The sequence below is a fragment of the Crocodylus siamensis genome, chromosome 5 (assembly GCF_052110815.1).
Source record: "Crocodylus siamensis isolate JL-2025a chromosome 5, ASM5211081v1, whole genome shotgun sequence".
NCBI classification, from domain to species: domain Eukaryota; kingdom Metazoa; phylum Chordata; order Crocodylia; family Crocodylidae; genus Crocodylus; species Crocodylus siamensis.
In genome coordinates, this window is record NC_143399.1 from 170,816,076 (window position 1) to 170,839,552 (window position 23,477).

Consider the following 23,477-nt stretch of genomic DNA (forward strand, 5'->3'; position numbering starts at 1 on the left):
GGCTTTTTGACTGTCTGTACCTAACTGTGTAGATATGTGCCCATACTGCACAGTAATTTTCAATCACTAAGTTACTAAGTACCTAAGTTACTGAGCAGTAATAGTGCACATGTAGACGCACCCTCTGTGCCTTAATGGTCTGAAAAATAAACATTGATACAACCTCCTCACACAGGTTTGTTGTAAAATGGAATTCTTTAATCCCTGTGAAACCTTCAAGTGTCAGAAAAATCCACAAGAACCAAATCAATCTTTATCCAGTGCAAAGATTGGCTGGGGTGTAGTCAATAAGGCAACTTACCAGACATTGAATGATGAGAATAAAAAGAATGATTGAATCTCATTTAAAAAATAATGTGATTATGCAATTAAATAGCCTGTACTTCTATTTCTATGTTCAAAGGGGGTGACTTAAAGCTTGTATAGGCAATCTTAATTCTGGCACGTTTTAACTTTTGAGTTCTTAATTTTGCAACCTGAATGGTCTATTAATAAATGGTTTCCCAGGTGTGTGTGTGTGTGTTTAAAAATATACCCCTATAAATGTATACAACTGTGACAGGCATATCAGAGATAGCAGTGTGACAAGTGCCATACTAGGATATGGAATCCTGTATCTTTTTATCAAGTCACTCTTCAAATTCAGCTCAGGAATGGTGACTTAGCTATTATTCCCTGAAGTCTGTTGTTCAGTAGACTAGAAATAAATTGATGGTCTCCATCCAGTTCTAGCAGACATTACAAATTTTAGTTATGACTGATAGTAACTGGTACCCTTCTTGGCAGTTCCAGCAGAATCAAAATGCTACTTAGGCATGGAGATGATACTAACCTCTCAGTCCGAAATGTGGTCCCTTCCCAGCAAATTGAGGGCTATTAATAGGGTAGAGAAGGGAACAGGTGTCACCCATGTTAAACCTTTCATTAGAAAGACAGCCCTCCACCTTTCTCCTTCCAGCACTCCTGAGAAGCTCACTTTAAATATTTATTAAAAAATCACAGAGGAACTTCATAAATTACTCTGAGGTGGGGGATGTATATGCTTGGAGCCTATTCTTTGTAAGCATCATCAGAATTTGGGCCAAAAGAAAAGCGAAACTTTTCTGGGTTGGCCCCTGTGTCGCAGAAGACAATGCTGTTTTCTCTTGGAACGTGGAGCCTTTTCAGCTTCCTTGGATTGTGACTATGGGAAAGTTTGAGAAGCTGAAGCATCCTTGGTCCTGCAGCAGCGCACCTTAATGTTTTTACTAGTTTTACTTCCTAAACTTGGAAACAGCTTCAAATTACTGTACAGGCTGCTTGGGCATTTTGAAGTTTTAAACTATAATTACCTTAATAGTTTTGTAAAAGAAAGCTCTCCCTCCTTTCCTTCCTGGACCTGGAAAAGCAGAATACACAAAATGAACCAAAAGCAAGCAAATGAAGAAAAGAAAAAAGCAAAACCAGAAACTAATTACTAGATTTTTTCTCTTTTTATACCTTGCTACTGTAGTACAAGTACATAAATACCTAGTAAATGTATGTCCCAGTATGAAAGAGAAAGGGTAAGTAAACTGACTCTAGGTATCAAATTATTACCTGTGCTCTTCCTGCAGTTATAATAGCTCCTTTGTTCAGTGTTCCGATTTTCTAGAGTCAGTGTAACTTTACTAGCTTCCTAGAACTTGAGTATAAAAACAATAAAATTAGAAAGCAATTATTTATTCTAACACTTTCACTTACATATATCACCAAGGTGTATTATTCCATTTCTAATTACAATTTTTCTCTCTCCAAAAAACCTCTTAATATGCTTTCCTGGAAAAGCATATTAATTCCTTCAGCTTTAATTCTACGTGAGGCTGATATTCTCTTTAATCAAGAACAGAATCAAAGAAAAAACACCGATATATATTTTATTGGTTATGTTTTATCTTTTTCACTTGCATAAAGACCTATTTTTCTGTACTTTTAAACATTTTTTAATTTGAATACCTGTACATATATTCACATGCCTAGGCCACATATCTGTATTGGGGGGGGGGTGAGTGTGTGTGTGTGTGTTACACATATGCTTCTATGCATATGCAAACATTTGTATACAGAGAATTTTTCAATTATTTGGAAAGTACATCAAAGGGCATTGCTATTGTTATCCACCAGCTGTGACCAGAGCTGTAGCTTTAACTTCCTGCATTTAATGAGACAATATATTAGTCTCTCTATCTCTCTTTCTCAAAAAAGAAAAAAAAAATCTACATTAAGATCAGTAAGGGAATTATGTAAATAAAATAGCCAACCCTGATGAAATAGCAATTATATATCTCAGCAGCTGTGCACTTCTGCTCATGATAGATGATTAACTAGAAAATTGTTTGCAAATTTGTTTTACGAAGCATTTGGTGATTTAGCTATTTAACTCTGAAGGCTTAGCTAAAAGTAATTAAAATGCTTAGGTGGGTAGAGATTGCAGTTGGTGCTGTTTTAGCAAACTTATAAAACATAAATTATTTTAGAACTACCATTGTACTAAGGGAATATCTGCAAATATACTGAGGCCCCTGTGATTTCAGATATCTAAGTCAGAAATGTAAAATCTGAAGAAACCCTGTGAAGATACAGCTTAATCCTGCAGGTGTTTCTGAACATGCCCAAAAGTACTTCTGTCGTCACAATTCTAAGCAGCTCACTACTTCTCTCATACTCAACACCCCTCCTCCCCCCCACCTAGGGGCCTAGAATGCCAACTCTGGTATAACTTACATGAGTTTTCTACACCAGTATAAGTTATACCACTATCTTTAAGGACAAACTACCAGCTCTGCCCAGGTTAGCATTCACAGTAACCACTAGGGTGCCAAACTAATAAAAAAATAATTACTAATAATCTGTAAGCTTTTTACTGAAAACAAAATGTTGTTACTGATATATGCTTTACATAATGCAAATATAACCCATCTGCCAGACCCTGGATGGCAGTAACAAGGCCTGTGTTCAAATTTGGAGTTTAACACCAACTTTCTAAATCTGGCTCAAGCCCCCACCCAGAAACCTGGGGCTTTGCACACTCCACCCAGAAACCTGGGGTAACAAATGTTAACTGGGTGCTCTAATGCTAATAAACTTCCCCACTTGCAACCAATGTTCATCCAAAACAGGGTTTATTACAGGGGGAAAGGGAACAAACGTGCAACCTTAAAGATACATCTCAATCATTAAACATTAAATAAAACCCAATTGATAGTCTCAGTCTTACCTGACTACAGCAATAGTTTTAGACCAAGCAAATTTGTTTTACGAAGCATTTGGTGATTTAGCTATTTAACTCCAAAGCCTTAGACAAAAGTCATTAAAATGCTTAGGTGGGTGGAGATTGCAGTTGGTGCTGTTTTAGCAAACTTATAAAACAAATTATTTTAGAACCACCGTTGCACTAAGGGTATATCTGTATAACCCGGCCCAGGGTTCCCCTACTCATTTTCACAGCCTGATAGCCCCAACTGAACCCCACAACCTGCACCACAGCCCACCCCCCAACATTACCCTTACTTGCCCCATTCCCTCTGTCCTAGCAGAGACCCCCACTCACCGCCTCTCACCCTCCTGGTCCCACAGCTCCAACCTGGCCACACTGCTCCCCTCCCAGTCCTGCCTGGTGCTTCAGTCTACCCAGGGCCACATGACCCTGGAAGGGTCAGTCTGCCAGCCCAGGGCTGCTCTGACCCAGCTCAATGTGCAGCAGAGAGGCTGGTTGGGGCACAACAGTGCTTCAGTGTGGCACTAGCTGGCAGGCAGCCCTCACACTGAAGCACTTCGTGCTCCATCTAGCCTTGCCAGTATCTACACGTGCATTGCAGTGCACTAAACGCTGCCATAGGATAATATTTGCTTGACAAGTACTAACCTATGGAAGCATTTATTAGCTTACTGTGGCCTAATAGGGTTACACATATAGAAGCTGAGACCTTATTGTGGAAATAATTAGGCAACTCCATGGTAAATGTCTCCTCCACCTGCACCCATTGGATCCTAGTAAGTTACACTGAGATAGCCCATATGTTGTGTGTCCAGGCCTTTTTTTATATTGTTCTAAGGACATTGGTATCCACATGCCATGTGTCCAGTCCCTAGGTGTTCCTCTAGTGCCTATAATCTTTGATCTGATAGACATTCTCAGAGCAGGCCTAATGGATTGAGCACTAAAGAAAAACACAGCTGAGGCCCCCTGCAATATACTTTTGCTGAATAGCTTAGTGATAGAGAAGTGACCTAGGATGGGTATCACCAACCTGTGGTCTATGGGCCAGATCTAGCCTGCCAAACAATCACATCCAACCTGTGAAGCATGGGTATTTGTGGTGATTTTGTTGCAGGAGATGTTTGCGACAATTTTGTGGGAGGTCAGCACTATGAGAGGTGTGCAGGAGGGCAAATAGGGAGTGCATGGTGGTGATGCACTTTGGTGGCAGGAAAAGCAATGGCAGCGCTGGCCGGTGTTGGAAGTGATAGCTCATGTTCAGGGCTAGCTCTAATGAGGCTGCCTGTCACTCCAAAAGGTTGCCAACTTTTAGTGGATCTTTAGATACAGTCCCGTGTAAGAGCCATCTTATGCTGTATTATCAGGAAGAGCTCCAGGAAAAAATTGTGATGTGTAGTTTAATTAAGTCAATGTGGCAATAAGCCTACTAAAAATTAATCATGTGCTATGTTTTACTGGATCAGGGTCAAATGGCTTCACCCCTTGCAGGAACCAGCCCTGTTATGTCACCATTTACTCTGTCATGGTTCCACCCTCCTCTCCTATCATTGCTTGCTTTCTACCTGCCCATATTTTGCACGTTGTATAGTACCTTCCCCCTCATGCTCAGATCTATAATCCAGGAAGGTCTCACATGGCCACATGTAAGGCCAGGCTTCTCCCATGCATAGCCCTACTGTGTCTAGGCATCAGTTATTTCCATGAACACTGGTCTGTTGATGCCATTACATAACAAGCAAAACTAATCATTATTACGTCGAGGAGTTAATTGCCACCTACATTCTGTGTGAATCAGATAGATGGGTATGGCTGCATATAGTGCAGAAGTTCCCAAACTAGTTTTAAGTAAGTTAGTTCCTGCAGCAAAAGCAACCTACTGACTAGTAAGCTAATCTATTCTGGTTGTTAATGGGTCCTATATTCTTTGAAAAGTACTGTTTGGGGTTTGTGTGCTATAAATGGCTAGAACCTCTCCAACTCTGCTTTATATAGCAGATGACTTTGGATTACATGGTACAGCCTTCCCCTAACTTCCTTATACTGTATAATTGACTAACAGAGTTTTGATGTGTCACTTATTTTGCAGCCTTACTTATAGGACACAATTAGGGCCCTAGCCTTGATTATTCATTGGTCTCTTCTGCTGCTACCATTTGTAAATATTGCAAAGGCACAGGATTTTGATAACCCACATTACCATTTCCATTTTAAGATCTATTATGCCATATTAAAGTGTGATCGTTTCTTTAAAAATAGCTATATAACAATTAACAAGACTTGTGAGACAGGTAATACATGTGTTAGCTATTCTCTCCAGGAAAACACACAGTCCTGGAACACTATTCCTTTCCCTCTGTCTTCCTTCCATACTCCAGTACAGTCATTCTTTTGATGTGTGCCTTTTCTCATTTTAAATCATAAACTCCTTGAGGCAATAGTTGGTCCCTTTGCACATGGGGAGTGTGGCATAGCACTAGAGACATAATATTAATAAGCCATGCCAACTATCCTCATCACATAAGGGTAACAGGCCAGGTTACCAATTTGTCAAGGCAATAATTGGTTTCTCAGATGGAAAATCCTAGTAACATATCTCAATGAGGTTAACAGGACAGGATTACTGCTTAGGGAAAGACTGACTGTACTCATTTCTGTGGCCACCAAACTACAAGAGGTGTTGCACATTTGTAAGTGAAAAAAGAATAAATCTTGGTTTGAGCTTCCTATAGGGCTTCTGTGAATCTCATCAGGTGAGCTGAGCTTTGTCTTTACTGCTGTGTCACCGTGGCCAACAATGGATTAGAAAGCACTGTGGGACACTTTGCTCTGACTGTGTTAATGGACATATTGATAAAGGGCAAGCTAAGTCCATGGGTTTTTTAATTTCACATTTTTCTGATTTAGTGGAGAAGATGATGACCATATCCTATGGAGGCTTCAAATGGAAAGTTTGTTTAAAGAGACACTTTTCTTGTTGGCTAACTCAACTGACCCACTCAGAACATAAAATTAGCCCATTCCAAATTAATGCTGTTTGGGAGGTTGGGAAGAAGGCTTTTGTTTTTTAATTTTTAAGGAAAAAGTAATGCAATCAAAAAATCTGTTTTTGATGTGAAGATCATACTTATTCTAAGCCATCTACACGGGCTTTGGGAAATTCCACCTTTGAATGAGGAAGCAGATTTCCAATGTCTATGTACAGTGTCATCAGTGTCAACTTCTGCAGAACCAAAGTTTTTTTTTTAAAGCAGTTTCTAGCCACTATGGTTGGAAAGCAAACAAGAACCCCAAACCAAAAAACAATAATAACAGACACTTTAACATGACTCAATTGTAAAAGCGTTGTCACAGGTGCTAGGCAGGAAAGGCAGTTGCTGTTGCAATACTTTTGGGCCTGCAGAAGGAGCTCTATTCATTCTGCCTCTGTTCAATAGGGGAACAGGTAAAAGGTAGCTATCATATTCCTTGTTCTCCTATACCTACACTAAAGGCGAATAACATCAATACCCATCAATACCCATTGGGCAGCCAGTGTATTGATATTTATACTAAGGATAGGCCAGTAGATCTTTGTCTGGCCTACCAAGTTTTCTTGGCAATACTGTAAGACTGATGTAAATTTATCTGTGTATGTGTTAGAGGCATGAACTGCTATTAATAAACAATTTATTATTAGTCTATTATCTGATGACAACGTATTTACACTTTACCTTTCCTAATGTGGCTTGCATTCAATATCAGTATTATTGCTTGCTTCTGGATATTCTTCAGTTTTTCTACATCCTTATTAAAATGCAGAGCCTGGGACTTCACACAATACTCCAGTGAAGGCCTAAACAGTGCTGGTAGAGTGCTACCTTATTTACAATACTGTATCATCTGCAAACTTAACCAGGAAGTTCTCTGTTCTGGCGTTGAAGTTATCGATAAAACTATTAAACAGCAACAGATCCAGAACACACTCCTGAGGAACTCCACTTGAAACTTCTTTTCTTTCTGACATTGATCCATTTGCAGTTACTCTTTGCTTAGTTACTCAGCCAATTATGTGTCTACCTAACAATAATACTACCTCACCCACATTTCTCCAGTTTACTTATGAGACTATCTTGTTGGACTGAATCAAAAGCCCACTGAAGACTAAGTAAATTAAGTCCACTACATTCTCTTCATCCACCAAACTAGTTACATTGTTAAAAAAGGATATCAAGTTGGTTTGACATATTTGGTTCTGAACAAATCTACGTTTGCTGCTAGTGATCACCCCTTCCTCTTCTAGGCACTTGCAAAATAATTGTTTTATACTTTGCTCCAGTAATTTCCCAGGAATTGAAGTTAAGTTGACCAGTCTATAATTCCCCAAGCCCTCCTTTTTAAGAGTGGGCACTATATTAGCCCTCCTTCAGTCCTCTGGGACCTCTGCTGTCTTTCATGACTTTGCAAATATTTCCATGGCTCCAAGATTCCTTCAGCATCCTGGAATGAATTTGGCAGGATCTGACAACATAAATTCATTGAAATTTATCAAAACCTTTCTGACATGCCTCCTTACTTATGCATCTACAGCTCTTCTCCTTCTTCATCTCTAGTAGTTTTGTGATCTGTCTGATCACCAGGGTTCCTGGTTTTCTCTGATAAAAAAAAATCCCCAATTTTTGGATTAAAAAAAGTAACACAAAATCCACATTTCTCCATGATTAAAAATGAAACATCACTATATATATATAGAGAGAGAGATATTACTTTTTTTATCTGAAAATTGGGTAGTTTTTTTAAAAGAGAAAACCAGCTGATCACAGCTTTTTATTTTTTTGTAAAGACTGAGGAAAGTAGTCATTAAGAAGCTCTACCTTCTTTGCATCTTCTGTTAATAGCTCACCTGGCTATTGAGCAGTGGACCCACAGTTTCCTTAATTTTTCTTTTTTGTCCACACATTTATAGAACCTATTCCTCCTGTCTTTAATATTCCTTGCCAGTTGTATATCTTTTTTGCCTTTGCCTTCCTTATTTCTTCCTGCAAGTTCTTGCTATTCCTTGGTATACAACCTTAAAGATTTGCCCTTCTTTCCATTGATGGGCTATTTCTCTTTTAATTTTAAGACAGCCAAAAAGCTCCTTGTGTAGCCTGCTGAATCTCCTGTGGTTCTTCTGTCTTTCCATAATGTTAGAATAGTTTTTGTTGAGCCTCCAGTGCCATGTCCTTTACAAGCTGCTAGCCCTCTTGGACTTCATTATCCTACACTCTGTCTAGACATTTGACTTTATCTAGTACTTCTCTCAGTTTATTGAAATCTGCCCATTTGAAGTCTAGCATCCTTGTTCTGCTAATCTCAGACCTGCCCTTCTTAGATCCCTTTCATGATCACTTAAATCCAAGTTTCCTATCTGATTACTCTTCAGTGCCAATCCCTCAATATTGGTTAGAACAAGATTAAGGTGGATGATTCCCTAGTTGTAGCCTCAGTGTTCTGAAACAAAAGTTATCCTCTGCACATATTAAGAATTTACTGAACAGTTTGTTTTGCTGTATTATTCTTCCAGTAGATATCAGGGGAGTTAAAATCCTCTCATAATACCATCACCCCTAGTACTTTTGAGATTTGGATATTCTTTTTACCTACTTGAAGAACATCTCCATTCACCTTTTCTTCCTGATGTAGCAGTGTATAGTAATCCCCACCATATTATGACTATTGTTCTTTTTCCTTCTTAATCTTTTTTTTTAACTAGATAGACTCATATCTGTTGCATTCTTCTTCCTGGTCCTAGGAACAAGTAGATGTACTTTTGACACACAGTGCAGTACTACATTCATTTTTTTCTGAATCTACCCATACAAACAAGGTATATCCCTATATTGGTGGTGCGTAGGGGGTGCACATGCACCCCCTGCAAAAAGGACCACCAACACTGCCAGCAGTGCCACTGACACTGTCATGGCTCACCACCCCTTCCCTTGCTGTTGACACTGCCGGCAGCCTCTGCAGGCGGTCCCTGACTGTTGCTGGTCACTGCCAATGCTGCCGGCAGCATCTGTGGGTGGTCGCTGACTGCTAGTCAGTGCTTGCCACCCCACCGCCACTGACAGTGCTTTGGCTGCCTGTGGGAGCTCACCGCTCACCACTGCCACGCTCCCACCACCAACGGTGCCACCGCTGCCTGCAGGACCTCGCCGTGCCCCACTCAGCCTCTGGGGGCATGCGGCTTTCATGTCCCTTTATAGTCATAGTTTTCATGGGAGTTATTCCACCAAATTTCTGTAATACCATGTTCCCATTAATCCTTGCTTTTATATATAAACATCTAAAATACTTTGCATTTTGCCCTATTGGTTTTCATCTTTCAACTCTTTTTCCCCTTCTTCTCTTGGATCTTATTCCTCTGCATTGGAGCAATAGTGACCAATGAGGTTTTTTTGTTATCTCCTGTAAAACCTAGTGTAAAGCCCTCTTCATCATATTAGCCAAATGATGCCTGAAAATGCCCTTCCCAGTCTTCATCAGATGGATCTCATCCCTGGACAGCAATCCTTTTTTTCCCCAAAATTTCAACTTGTTGTGAAGGAATCCAAAACCTTCCTGTCAAAACCATCATCTGAGCTATGTATTTACCTCCATAGTGTTAAAGTTTCTCCCTGGGCCTCTATCTTCAACAGGAAGGACTAACATACTGTATTCTAAACCCCTTTATCTTCCTGCCAAAGCCTTGCAATCTCCTTGGATACATTCAGGGTCATTATCAGCTGTATCACTGGTGCCAACATGACAAGCAGGAAAGGATTGTAGTCTGAGGGATAAATGAGCTCCAGCAATCTTTTTGACATTCTGGATTAGGGCTCCAGCGGACAGCAGTATACTCATGGGGCTCCAAGGACAGACAACATATTGGTTCTTTTCTCTTCTTTGGCAGGAAGGAAGTCCATGACCACTACCACCCTCCTCCCCACTTTTCAAGCGTGGTGGTCATAAAATCCTGTTCCTTGGGGCCTTCTCATCTATGTAGTACAACTGTGATCCTTACTCTCCATTGTTCATAGTTTCATAGTTTCATAGTAGCTAGAGTCGGAAGGGACCTAGGTAGATCATCTAGTCCGACCCCCTGCCTTGGCAGGAAAGAGCACCGGGGTCAGATGACCCCGGCAAGGTGCTCATCTAACTTCCTTTTAAAAATCCCCAGGCTAGGAGCCTGCACCACTTCCCCTGGAAGCCGGTTCCAGGCCCTAGCCGCCCTGACTGTGAAGTAGCGCTTCCTAATATCTAATCTAAACCTACCCTCCGCCAGCTTGTGACCGTTATTCCTGGTCACTCCTGGCAGCACACGGGGGAACAGGGACTCCCCCAATACCTGCTGATCCCCCCTGACCAGTTTGTAGCAGGCCACAAGGTCCCCCCTTAACCTTCTCTTGTGGAGGCTAAACAGGTTCAGGTCCCGTAGTCTCTCCTCATAAGGCCTGCCCTGCTGACCCCTGATCATACGAGTGGCCCTCCTCTGGACTCTTTCCATATCGTCCACGTCCCTCTTGAAGTGTGGTGCCCAGAACTGGACGCAGTACTCCAGCTGCGGCCTGACCAGTGCCGCATAGAGGGGGAGGATCACCTCCCTGGACCTGCTCGAGATGCATCTGTGGATGCATGACAGATTGTCCATTGTCCCCAGGCCCTTTTCAGAAGGTCCTGTACAGAGAACCTGAAAGCATTTGCTTAGTTCATTTTCTGTCTTTTCAACCCCAGGGATCTTTCTTCTTCTGTCAGTCACATGATGCCACTTGTCTCCTTGTTTTTCAGCCTCTTGTGCCTCCTATCCAGAATGTGTACATTCTTTTCACTCCCAAATAGGGTTGATAGTTGTGCCTCCAATACTCGAATCATTTCCTCTAATACCGTCACCAGCTTTACTTGGAGTAGATGAAGTAATTTTGGTTCTGTGCTATATGAAAAAGTACTTCAATTGTGCAGCTATCACCAAATACCATTCACTTCCACCTTATTGCTTGTTTACACTCCAAACTTCTTGCTCCACATTTCCAACCTGTGACAAGGTGAAAGTGAGTGCATCTACACATGCAAATAATCTTGGAGTAATGAGTAAACTACTCAAGAGTAAACTCTCCCAGGCATGTGTGTACATGTGCAGGGACATGAGCAGATTTGCTGCTCCTAGCAGCAGACTGTTCCCACTCCCTTTGGCCAGCTCTGTCATGGGGCTAGTACTAGGATATCCTTACCTCCTAGTGCCAGCTCCACAGTTGTGGGGCCAGTGCTGGACGTTTCTTTTCTCCCAGCCCAGGCCCAGTGACCATGGGACTCAAGCTAGGAGATAAAGATCTTGGAGCAAGGGCTGGGAGCTCCCTGCTGGCAGGACAGGAAGGTATTTTCCACACGTGGGCTCTGGTAGCAAAGCCTACCCTGGCAGCATGCAGCTTCCCTGGGCAGGGAGCAATCTCTTGTCACCTGGTACCAGGCTGACCAGAAGCAAATTAGCTCCCAGTCAGGTGTCTACACGTGTGCTACTGCACAGTAAGTAATCTTGAGTAAATTTGCTACTTGCATCTGCAGGTAGCAAATTTACTCACAATTAGAGCCAATTACTGTGCAGTAAGCATCTACACATAGATTCATAGATTGTAAGGTCAGAACAGACCTTAGAAGATCAGTGGATCCAGCACCAAGCAGGAATGTAGATACAGACATATAGACATGAACATTTACTGTGTAGTAATTAGCTTTACTGAGCAACAAAGCATCCCATGTATATATGCCCAATTAGTGTTTCCAAGCAAAAAACTTCTCAGTTGACCAAGAAAGAAGCAAAATTCAGTCTCCTGCCTGCTGCCTGCTCCAGACTTGGTTTGAGCCTAATTTGCATATTCACAGAGCAACTTTTTCACAAATGACTTTTCTTACCCAGGAGAAACGTACCATCTTGGTTCTCCTGTGAAATATAAATAACCACAAGAAAAAAGCAAAGTTCAGCAACATGCTTCTGCTTTCGTTCAAGCCTAATTTGTATACTTCCGGAGCGGCTTTTCACAACTGAACTTTTCCAACCAGGAGACCCATAATATCCTTCTGCTCTTCTGGGCAATATGAAGTTTCATTTTCTACTGTGACAAATTTTACAATCTTTGACTTCTACTCTGCCTAAAGAATGAAGTTTGAACCCAAAAGCTTTCAAATAAAAACATTTTTTGCAACTATCTACTTAGTCTAATAAAAGATACCACCTCTTTCTCAAGAGTTTTGGATGTCCAAGTAAAAAGACATTTCTTCTTTCAAAGTATACTTTCCTCCTCCTCCTAATTGCTGCTCATGATACCAATGCTAAGACAATTCATATTACAGTTTTAATATTGCAATTGCCAACCATTCAGAAATCCGGAATAGGATTCAACATTGGGAGACAGCCTTAAAAATAACAATATTTTTTCAGACATACATGTTTGCTTCTTTTTATTGCCTCTCTGATTTTGGAACCATGAGAATTCCACTCTGGTTACAGTTAAAGGTCTCCTCAACAATCACGAGAACTAGAAACTTTATCTAAAATGAAAACTGAGAATGATTTGTCTTCAGGAGCTGAGGATTTAAGAAAAATATCAACTCTAGTGAGACTCACAATAAAATCATAAGAATTGGCAGCAGTTTAAATCACTGGCTCTCTCACTCCCCTTGTCTATTTCTGGCTCCTAACAGCTAACACCTCAGTTTCAAATAACAGCCAATATGCAGGCTATCAACCCACAATATGGATGCACAAACAAATTCAAATTTTGCAACAGAGAGGGTGCACCTGCATATTCCTTAATGCACTGTAGTTACTGCACATTAAATTTAGTACTTACATAACCAAGTACTAAATCAATGCACAGTAACTAGTGCTACTGCGCAGTAGTGCCGACGCACAGCTTTTTATTTATGCTAACTGTGCAGTAGCCTAAAACTACTGCACAGTAGTGTATTACCATGGGTTTTGCCCCCCACACTACTGCACAGTGTTATTATGCTACTGCATGGTGAGCATCTCATGTAGCTGCACCCAGACTGACCTTTTCTCATAGTCTCCAATGTCAGCTCCCTTCCTGACATGTTAAAGTCCAGGGAATGAAGAGCAGAAAGGCTATTCTTTAGACAGAAAAATTCAATAATTTTTCTACAGAGAAAGCTTGGATTTTGTTCCTTATTGCTGGTGGCATTTAGGCAGGTAGAAATAATCATGCTGCAAAATGATCTATGAAGCTGAAGTATGATGATTGAAAAGCTGAAGACACCATTTTGAATTTCCCTAAACTCCAGCGAGTTAAATACTGCACTTAAAGGCTACAGATGTTGTAATGATTATACAAATGTTACATAATTAGAGTAGGCCAATGATTTCTTCATGCAAACCTTTTAAATTGAATCATTAGGTTTAATCTCAAACAGTTTTTTTGCAGATGTATATTTCAGTTCTTGTTGAAAACTCAAAAACACCCAAACCAAACATTTTTTAGTTATTAAAAATCCCTTTCAGAAAAAGAGTTTTGGGTTAAGAAGGCCCTTTTTTCTTCAGGAAAAGATACTATAACCCAATGTATTGTACAAATAATAAAAACAAGCAATGCATTTATTTATTTATTTATTTTTGTTGCCATATTGCCTTGAAACCCTGATCAGTGGTTGGGGTTGTATTGTGCTTGCTACTATAACATAATCTTTCCATGGCCATTGGGCTTACATTCAGAGTTGGACAGGAGAGAAATGAGCTAGAGGTCATGAAATAAAATAATGGAATTTAGCAAGAAAGCAGATATCTGAGCTTGCCATAAACGCTGTAAAATAAAGATTCTCAGACTTGTATAATTTATATTACATGCTGTGAAAATATGTACATTATTAAATTGCAGTGCATATAATAATATGTACTAAAATATATAAAGCTAGATATGTTTTTCAAAAGAGGGCTTGAAACGCATAGAATGTAGCTCAGTATCTCAAAGATACTATGACTTGCAATGAGAGAGAAGTCTAGATTTACAGGGTTTCGACAGTTTCAGTTTAGATATTTTGTGAAATTACTGTCCTTGACAGAATATATAAGACACTCCTCTCTTTTTTACAATTAACTGAATACAGTAAGTACATCATGATGAAACTTTGAAAGGACTGAGATCAACTTATTGTTTGACAAAGCTAAAGCAAGAATGGTAATCAATCCCTTGGCAATGGAAATTTTAAATTTAAAATAAGCTTTAACAAAGCCTTTGAATCTTCAAACACTTTATCTTTAAGAAATTAATGGGTCCCTGAAGAAGTCTTATTTCCTTTTCTGTTTCAGTTATGTATACTTCAATTATATTAATCAACAATGCAGAAAAATAACAGACAGACCAGCTTTCTGAAAAAAAGAATCTCAACATGCCTCCTCCCATCTTCTTCCTTTCTTCAGTATTTGATTTTTAAAATGCTCAGGATCTTATAGATAAATTGTTTGTTTTTAAAGTCCTGTATATACCAATTCTGCTTTGCCACTTTGATATTACCCTCCTCCAATCCCCAACCCAATCCCCTCTATAGACAGCAATTTCTGTTGACTGCAGCAACACCTACTGATGAAAGCAGTACTGTGCAAAAGGTTTCATTCAGCTGAACTTAGAACAGCACTGAAGAGTCCTTCAAATGTTTCTCCCTTTTAAAGGCAATTGGAACTTTATGGAACATTTTCTTTCCCCTCTTAGGAACAATTATCATCATGGTCCCCAAGCTACCATACCAGCCTCTGCCTTTGGGCAAAAATGAATATATTTTTCAAGTTTCACTACATCAAAACCTCCTAGAAGTGACCTTCTGTGTAACAGGTATAGATTGTTGCTGCCTTTATTGTGTCGTCTCTTAAATTCCATCATAGTTATAGTTTCAGTCTAGCTTGCCTTTTCCCAAACATAAAAAGAGACTTTGTGTGAACTGTTGACACTGTTTTCCCCTCAAGGTTCTTTTGCTCTCCTTATAAACTGAAAACCTAAAAATAAATGTTTCCTACGTTCAGATTTCTGGCTGGAATCTTCTTGCATTGTTTTGTACTAGCGTTATATCCATCAGTCTAGCTGCATTTTTTCATTCTTGTGATGTGTAGCCCATCCTTCCACTACTGCTACTTGGCAGCACCATTGTCCAAATAGTATTAGCATTCCTATTAGAACTGCCAACATTAAGGGTTTATAAAAACTCAGGTGTAAGAATTTGATTTGGTTGAGACTTAATCAAGTTTCAGCCTAGAATTAAACTACTTTTTAGCGTAATATAAACAAAGCTGATGTATTTTGACATTTATTTATATAAAATAAATCTCTAAAAGATAAGTACTGAGTTTTCCAGACACTGGGCAAGGTCTCTGCACAGGACCTGTGGTGACTCAAAGTTCCTCTGACTTTCTTTTCCCCCAGGGGCAGTAACCCATGCTGGGCATGTTTACACATGCAATTAATGTGAAGAAATAAACTCTGGTGCTTATTCCTACCAGAGTTTATTGCTCCTGGGTGCACCATTTGAACATGTACTTGGGACTGTAGCACATTGATCTGGGTTGGAGCAGCCCTGACTAGCAGGGGGTCTCAGGGGTCAGCCTGCTAGCCTGGGGCTGTTCCCCTCAGCTCAACATGCTGCAGAGGGGCTGGCTGGGATATGAGGGTGCTTTAGTGTAAGGCTAGCTGGCGGGTAATCCCTGCACTGAAGCACCCACATTCTCCAGCTAGCTGGGGCACCGTCTACATGTGTGCCACTGTGAAGTAAAAAACTATGCAGCAGGATAGTACTTGTATTTAGTTTACTCCAGCCTAATAGCTCCACATGTGTAGATGCACAATGTTTACTGCAGAGCTAATTAGTCATCTCTGCAGTAAGTGTCTCATATAGATGCACCCATTAATTAAGAATGACCACAGCTGGGACCATAAAGGATAATCTGATTCAATGTATCCTCTCAGAATCTTTCTACCTGGGTGTGTAAAACTACACATCAGCATTGCACAATCTATCTAAAGGAGCCTATGAGTGACCATCACTCATGGTTATGATTTCAGCTCAGTAACAAGGAGTAGATCCAAACTTTAAGGATATAAAGGATGTAGCTAGGTCTGTTTGGTAAGGAGGTACAGGTGTGGGGAATTGGACCCCTAGGCAAAGGCCCAACTGGGAGCATTTAAAAAAGGGCCCTCACTGAAAGACAGAGAGAAAAAGAGAAAGAGAAAAGGAGGTTGTTGGTCCTTGGAGAAGCTGGAGAACATTTATGGCCTGAACTGAGGCAATGTTATTCTCTTCCAATTTCCTTTGTTCAGGGTACTGGGCAGAGGGGTCTGAATTTGTTGTGTCAAAAGAAGACTCAGAATAAGTGACCTGGTTTTCTTCAAACCCTGGAAGAGGTTTAGCTGTGATTTGCACTAAATAAGCTAACAAAAGGCATGATGAGCTCACAGGCTCCAGTGGTGCTCACAGCAAAGTTAAAAACTAGCCCTAGATGTTGAACATTTCCAAGGGGAAGCAGTCAACTGCTTTCCCTCAGATGAACTGCAACCTACTTTGGAACACAGTAGGGTGGGTTTGCGTGGGGTACACAGTACACCATTCTCTGAGCTAACAAAAGCAAATTTGGCCTTTTGTGCCAGTACCTTAAAAAGTATCCCCCAAATTAAAATAAAACATTTTGTTGGTGACCAGATAGAAAGACAGAAAAATACAACTTTTTAAAAATTACATGTCAAGAATCAGCTTAAAACCCAGACAACCCCAGGTTAAAATGCCTTGACGACAGAGAAACAGTGCTTTTCAGAGTTCAATGAGCATGTCTACACATGCATATTAATTCACTGAAATAAATTTCAGAGCTTATCACACCAGAGCTTATTGATCCTGGGTGCACGTATACATGTGTGCCTGGGATTGCAGCACATTGAGCCAGGTCAGGGCAGCCCTCGCTGGCAGGGGGTTGGGAGGTCAGCCTGTGGACCCAGGGCTGCTCCTTCTGGCTCAATGTAGATTCATAGATTCATAGACTGTAAGGCCAGAAGGGACCTTGGAAGATCATAGGGTTCAGCCTCCTGCACCAAGCAGGAAAAATAACTGGGGGTCAGGTGACCCCCAGCAAGCTGACTGTCCAGTCTCCTCTTGAAGATTTCCAGGGTAGGCAATTGCACCACCTCTGGAGGGAGCTTATTCCACAGTCTGGATACCCTGACTGTGAAGAAGTTTTTCCTAATGTTGAGGGTGAATCAACCAGGATTTTGTGGCCATTACTACTGGTTTTCCCCTTGGGTGCCCTGGTGAACAGTTGTCACCATGCCCTTGCTGTACTCCCCTAGTGTTACGGTAAGCTGCTACCAGATCCCCTGTCAGCCTTCTTTTCCTCAAACTTAAGAGTCCCAGATCTCTCAGCCTTTCCTCATATGGCTTGCCTTTTAAGACTCTGATCATACAAGTGGCATTTTTTGGACTCTCTGAAGCTCGTCCATGTCTTTGTTATAGCTCAGAACTGGACATAGTACTGCAGCTGTGGCCTCACCAGTGCTGAGTAGAGTGGAAGAATCACCACCTTGGCTTTGCTGGAGATGTATTGATTGATGCATGCCAGAGTATTATTTGCCCTACTGGCTACAGCATTGCACTGCTGGCTCATATTCACACTGTGGTCTATTATTACCCCTAGGTCCCTTTCATCTGTGGTGCTAAACAGTTTGGTGTCACCAAGCCTATAGATGTGTTGAGGATTGCTTGTCCCAAGGTAGGGCACTTTAGATTTCTTGATGTTGAACTTCATCAGGTTCTGACCTGCCTAACTTGCTAGCCTGTCTAGGTCTGCCTGTAAATGTAGCCTATCTTCACGCTTCTCCATAATTTGGTGTCATCCGCAAACTTGGCCAATGAGCTCTTCACCCCCACATCCAAATCATTAATAAAGATGTTGAAAAGTACTGTACTGGACATGCTGGGGAGAGGTTGGCTGAGGCACAAAGGTGCAGGGCTAGCTGGCAGACAGCCCTGGAACTGAAGCACCCTCAGGCTTCAGCCAGCCAGGGCAGTGTCTACACATGCATTGCTATGGAGTAAATTAGTTTACTCCAGTATAATAGAAGAACGTGTAGATGCATGATGTTTACTGTGGAGCTAATTAGTTAACTGCACAGTAAATGTCTCATACAGCTGTGCCTAATTAACCCTAAAAGCCATGTACTGACCAAATACAATTTTTACTATTTCTATTTAGGAAACAATATTATTACATTCAAAATTATTATATTCACGATTCCACTTTGCAACCATCCTGAACAATTTCTTTTGTAAATATATTCTGTTTATCAGTTGTTTAGACATATTTTTATATTTGAATTTTACTCATGTTATTAACTTATTTTAAAAATATAGCCAGCTATAAATGAAAGCGTTAAAAAATTCTGGTGAACAGGACAGTTATACAACAAAATGAATTTATTGAATTAATTGAAAATAACATTAACACTTGATTATGAAATGAGATCGCCAAAGAAATTACAAGAACAATTTTGTTGGTAAAAATGAATGTGAATGTGGGTGTGTTTTATAGAAGTTAGAAAGAATACCTTAAATATCTGCATGCTGTAAAATTCTGCCGTTATAAATGTTTGCAGATGCAACATTGTAAGATAAGTTCAGACATTTTTAAAATCATTGCCCAAATGTATAAGACATAACCACAAGGTCTTGAATATTCACAATGCTACCAAAATTTAGGTGGCATTGTGCTGAATTTCCATAGTATTTCAGTGATTCTTTTTTACATAAATTATGTTTGTATATCCTTTTTCTTCCATTGTTTTAATGGAAGAAAAGGCTCCTTATCTGCTTTAGAAATGTTCATTACATATATCTGGTAAAAAATCAGGCAAGTAGATTTGGTTGTCGTTGTATAGTGATCAAATGCAAGATAAGTATAAAATTATGTAAGCCATGCAAATACCGGCAAACATCTTGATGACCTAGACTTTGTTAATGACATTGTGCTGTTGAACAATGTCTCTGCAAGCCATAAACAAAGACCAACAACCTATAAAAAATAATAAGCTAACCCCAGCTTCAAATCAGCTATGCCAAAACAAACATCTTCAAAACCCAGATATTAAGCAGAACTATCATACTAGAAGGCAGAATTGTCCAGAAGGCAGGACATTTCACTTATCTGGATAGTAGCACACTAGTCAACAGAAATCTCAATAGAGAATTGACAACAAGGTTAGAAAAGGCATCTGACACCAGAACAAAAACAAATATAATGTGAGTGCTAATATATGATTGTGGGATCTAGCTGGAGATTAATCAAAACATTACACATGAAACTAGATGCCTACAAAAGATTCTGGGCATTATGTAGAAAAACTTCATCACTAGCAAACAAATCCAAGAAATCACCAGCCAGGAGTTTTCCTGCATCAGAATTAGTAGGAAGCACTGGATGTATTTGAGGCATGTATTCTGGGTGCCTGGAGACAGCCTCCACACAGAAAAATTGAATGGTAACCAACTGGTGTGAGGAAATGAAGACATCTAAGAGAAGTCCCTTGAGCAGGTAGGGAAGACCACTGGGTCTCAACACTATGGAGCAGATGGAAGCATCAACAAATGATAGGAAGGGGGGTGCAAAAGATTTGTTTTACCCTGTGCAGCATTATTGCTTCTAGGAAGATGTCCTAATGATATAATACAATCAAATACATATATTGTAGATTATAGATGTTATAGATTATAATCAATTCAAGATAATTAAAAGTTTCTTAAGATAATATACAGCATCCAGTAATGAAACATTCAGTTAAGCAGCTCTACGGTCTTTAGATCTGATTCTCAGCAGTGCAACTCCCCTGCTCCTCACTTTTTCTTGAGACTGGGGTGGTCTGAGGAAAGCCTGGGCTGTTCCAATCCTCTTGTTCCCAACAGAACTAGAGAAGCAGGGCAAAAGTCCCCTGCCCACTTCTCACTCTGGAAACTTCAGAGTGAGAAGCAGGCAAGGGGCTCATAACACTGCTTCCTTGACTTGGCTCCCAGTGATGTTGGCAGCTGCTCTTCCCCTCTCCTCCCAGTCTACAGGACATATGGAAGCAGTTGCCCTCTTGTGCTTTCTCCAGACCAAGGTGGCCCCCAACTCTGGAAGGCACAGGAACCTTTCTCCCATGGCTCCACTCCTCCTGGTCCCCACGGGGTGCGAAGCCATAGGAAAGTATGCAGAAATTCATTCTTTTGGGAGAAGCTCTCCCTGGAGTTATTTCTACCTGGTTGTAGTAGGGTTATTTTTCTCCTGGAATGGCCATTTTTGCTCGGGGAGAAAAACCTGGTATGTCTGCATACTTGTATTTTCTTTCAGGAGAGCAGCCATTCTCCCAGAGGCAACTGAACACCTGTATAGTTTCCCAGTGATGTTAGTGGAGTAACTTCCATGTTTCTTAGTCAGGCGAGAGGTCAGATATAAATCTCTATGAAAAAAGAAGATGTATTTTCATGAGCTGATGATGTAAACAATAATTTAAAATGCTCCCAAACCAAAACTTTGGGAACAACCCCTCTCCCTCCACACAGACAAACACACATTTTTGCTGTCATTTAGATCTGGAATGACATCTGTGGGGCAAACTGTCTAATCCAGCTGAGATATGCTCAGTGTAAGACCTCAGTAAATGGGACACGGGTGGCTTATGCCAGTTGACATTCCCTGTCCCAGTCCTGGTACTTGAATTGGTTTAAATTTTTCATTTGCATTTTTTTCCACAAAAAATAACCACCTTCCCCAAAATGGAATGGACAAAGTTATGTAAAAAGCTGTATCTTTTCGCAAAATTTTATTGTTTTAATTTTTTTCAATATTTTGAATTTCAATTTCCCAACTTTTCCCACTGACTGCTCCACAACAATTGAGGTCTGCCATTTTTTTCTTTTTTCCATTCTAATACTGAGTTAATTTTCCTAACTTGCTCTCCTTCAAAAAATTATAAGGTTATAAAAAGGAATACGCACATGTCCTTCTTCTATTTTGTAATATTGAAAATGTTCTCCAAGTCTGAAAATTTTTCACAGCAGAAGAAAAAAAGAAAAAGAAAAGTGAAGAAGCTCTTGTTATCAACCAATAAATTCTAAACATCATTTTTTTGTATTGTACTTCATGACCAAAAATGGAGATAGTTCTCTAAACAATTGTGAGAAACTTAAATTGTGAGAAATTGTTCTATGCAAAACCTGCAAAATGGGAATATCTTCACTTTGTTCTAATGTTTAGCAAAATTGCTTATCCATTTCTTAAGCAGTCACCCAGGCAAATCAACTTAGTGGCTTCCTAGTCAGATTCCATTTTACCTGACCATCTGTCCTATAAGTTTAGGGCTCAGAGGAACTAGTTACATATACATGAGACACTAGTGTGCAGCAGCACTGGAAAAAAACCATGCAGCAATGGTACTGTGCAGTGACACCAGTTACTGCATAGTCATTTTGTACTTGCATAAGAAAGTAAGAACATTCAGGTCTGTAAATCCCAAGTAATGGAAATGGCTTCCCTGAAGCCCAAACGTAGTTTATGTATCTTGTTAGTATTTCCTAATGGTTAAGTTGGTGACTCCTTGCTCAGCCTACTGATTTTTGTGGATCCTTTCAGAACACCCAACTCTTTGCATTCATTTATAGCAAGCCTGCAAACCTAATATGGGACCAGAATTTTGAGGAGGCAGCAAGATGCCTAAAATACAGATGTTGCATAGCTCACTGTTGCTGTAGTGTCTCTTTGAAGAACAACTTTCTTTCATGTGAATGTTTCTCTACCATTGTAATACATTGGTAGATTAAATCATTGTCATGTGGCGGACCAGTAGGGGGCACTCCTGCATTGAGCAACCTGCTTCACTGCACCCAACCACCTTCCAGGCTCCTAGTGCCTCCCTGGGGGCTCCTCACATCTGGCTGACCCTCCTACCTGGAGCACACCCACAAGCCTGGTGATAATGCTCCCACCACCCATGGTCTGGATTGATCTTGGCCCTGTGCCACCTTCGAAACACAGGTCTAGTAGTCTTTGAGGGATACCTGACCCACTGCAAAAACTTGGGGCGCTTCCCTAAGTCTGAAACACAAATAATGGTCTCCCTTAGCGGAACCAAGGGGACCCCAAGGTCCTCTCCTAATAAGTCTCCCAGGCTAGGTACAGAGGAGAACTGTATTGGTTACAACAAGTAGGTTTGGAATAGGGTACAAGGTAGAGCAATATCAGAAAAATACCTTAGAGCAAGCAGTGGAATGGTAGCCTTTGAGTATGCATCTGTACTACTGCAAGATATGTATCTAGTTAGATCTCAAGTAGTTTACTCACAAGTATCATCCAGACGCAGGTGATTTCCTCTGGAGGCAAGCAGTTCATTGACCATGAGTTTCAAAAGACAGAGCAAGTTTCAGACGGTTCAGCTTCTCTGAGATTTCCCATCATGGCTGCTACCCTGCATCCTAGGCAGCCCTTAACTTATATAGACTTTATGACCTCATTTATCTGACCCAATGAAGGCCAGCAATTGTTGGCTGCTAGCCAACCAATTTGAAATGCTTCATTGGCTGCCGGGTTTCCCCCTCCCTCAGGAATGTATCCAGCTCACGTTACAACTCAGGGTTAACTGAAGCTGATAGGGCCAGAGGTGTCTGCCCTCTGCAGTGACCATGGTAACCAAATTGTCAGATTAGGCATCCGCCTGACAGCAGAGTTTGGGGAGAGACAGAAATGGCATTCTGCCACATGCTGTACTGTCTCTTTGAAGATCTACTTTCTTTCATCCACCCAAGAAATGTGAATGGGACTCTACCATTGTAATACATTGATAGATTAAATCATTGTAATATGATTTCCCTTTTTTGATGGAACTCAGGATACTGTCATTTATCCCTACCAGAGATTACTTACCTGTAGGGGTTATGTAAATAGTCCAGAAGAGCAGACTGGTAAGGTTGTATGAGGGAGACATGAGGGAGCTGAAGCAACATTCAGCCAAATCAGCCCTTTCAAATGTTGGCTACTAAGGAAAATGTAGCAGCAAAGCACTAAAAAAAAGAATGATCAAGGAGCTTTGTGTGAAATTACAAGAGGATCTGTTCTCTGGAAGGGTGGACATGCTTCAGAAAGGAGTTAGTCTACCCTGAGATGAGGTACTAACAACAGGATTTCTTCAGGTCTTCCTTCAGCTTTGAATTTTTATTCTCTTGTATTTGTTCTGAG

The 23,477-nt window shown here is 40.6% G+C and overlaps 1 long non-coding RNA gene across 1 annotated transcript in view; it reads left to right on the plus strand.

Moving 5' to 3' along the window:
• LOC149864906 (uncharacterized) overlaps positions 1-15,227 on the plus strand; it is a 68,241-nt gene extending 53,014 nt beyond the window's left edge. The window contains exon 4 of the long non-coding RNA XR_016442669.1: positions 14,553-15,227. This is a non-coding gene — a long non-coding RNA (uncharacterized LOC149864906). The remainder of the gene's footprint in view (positions 1-14,552) is intronic.
• Positions 15,228-23,477: the final 8,250 nt, after the last annotated feature.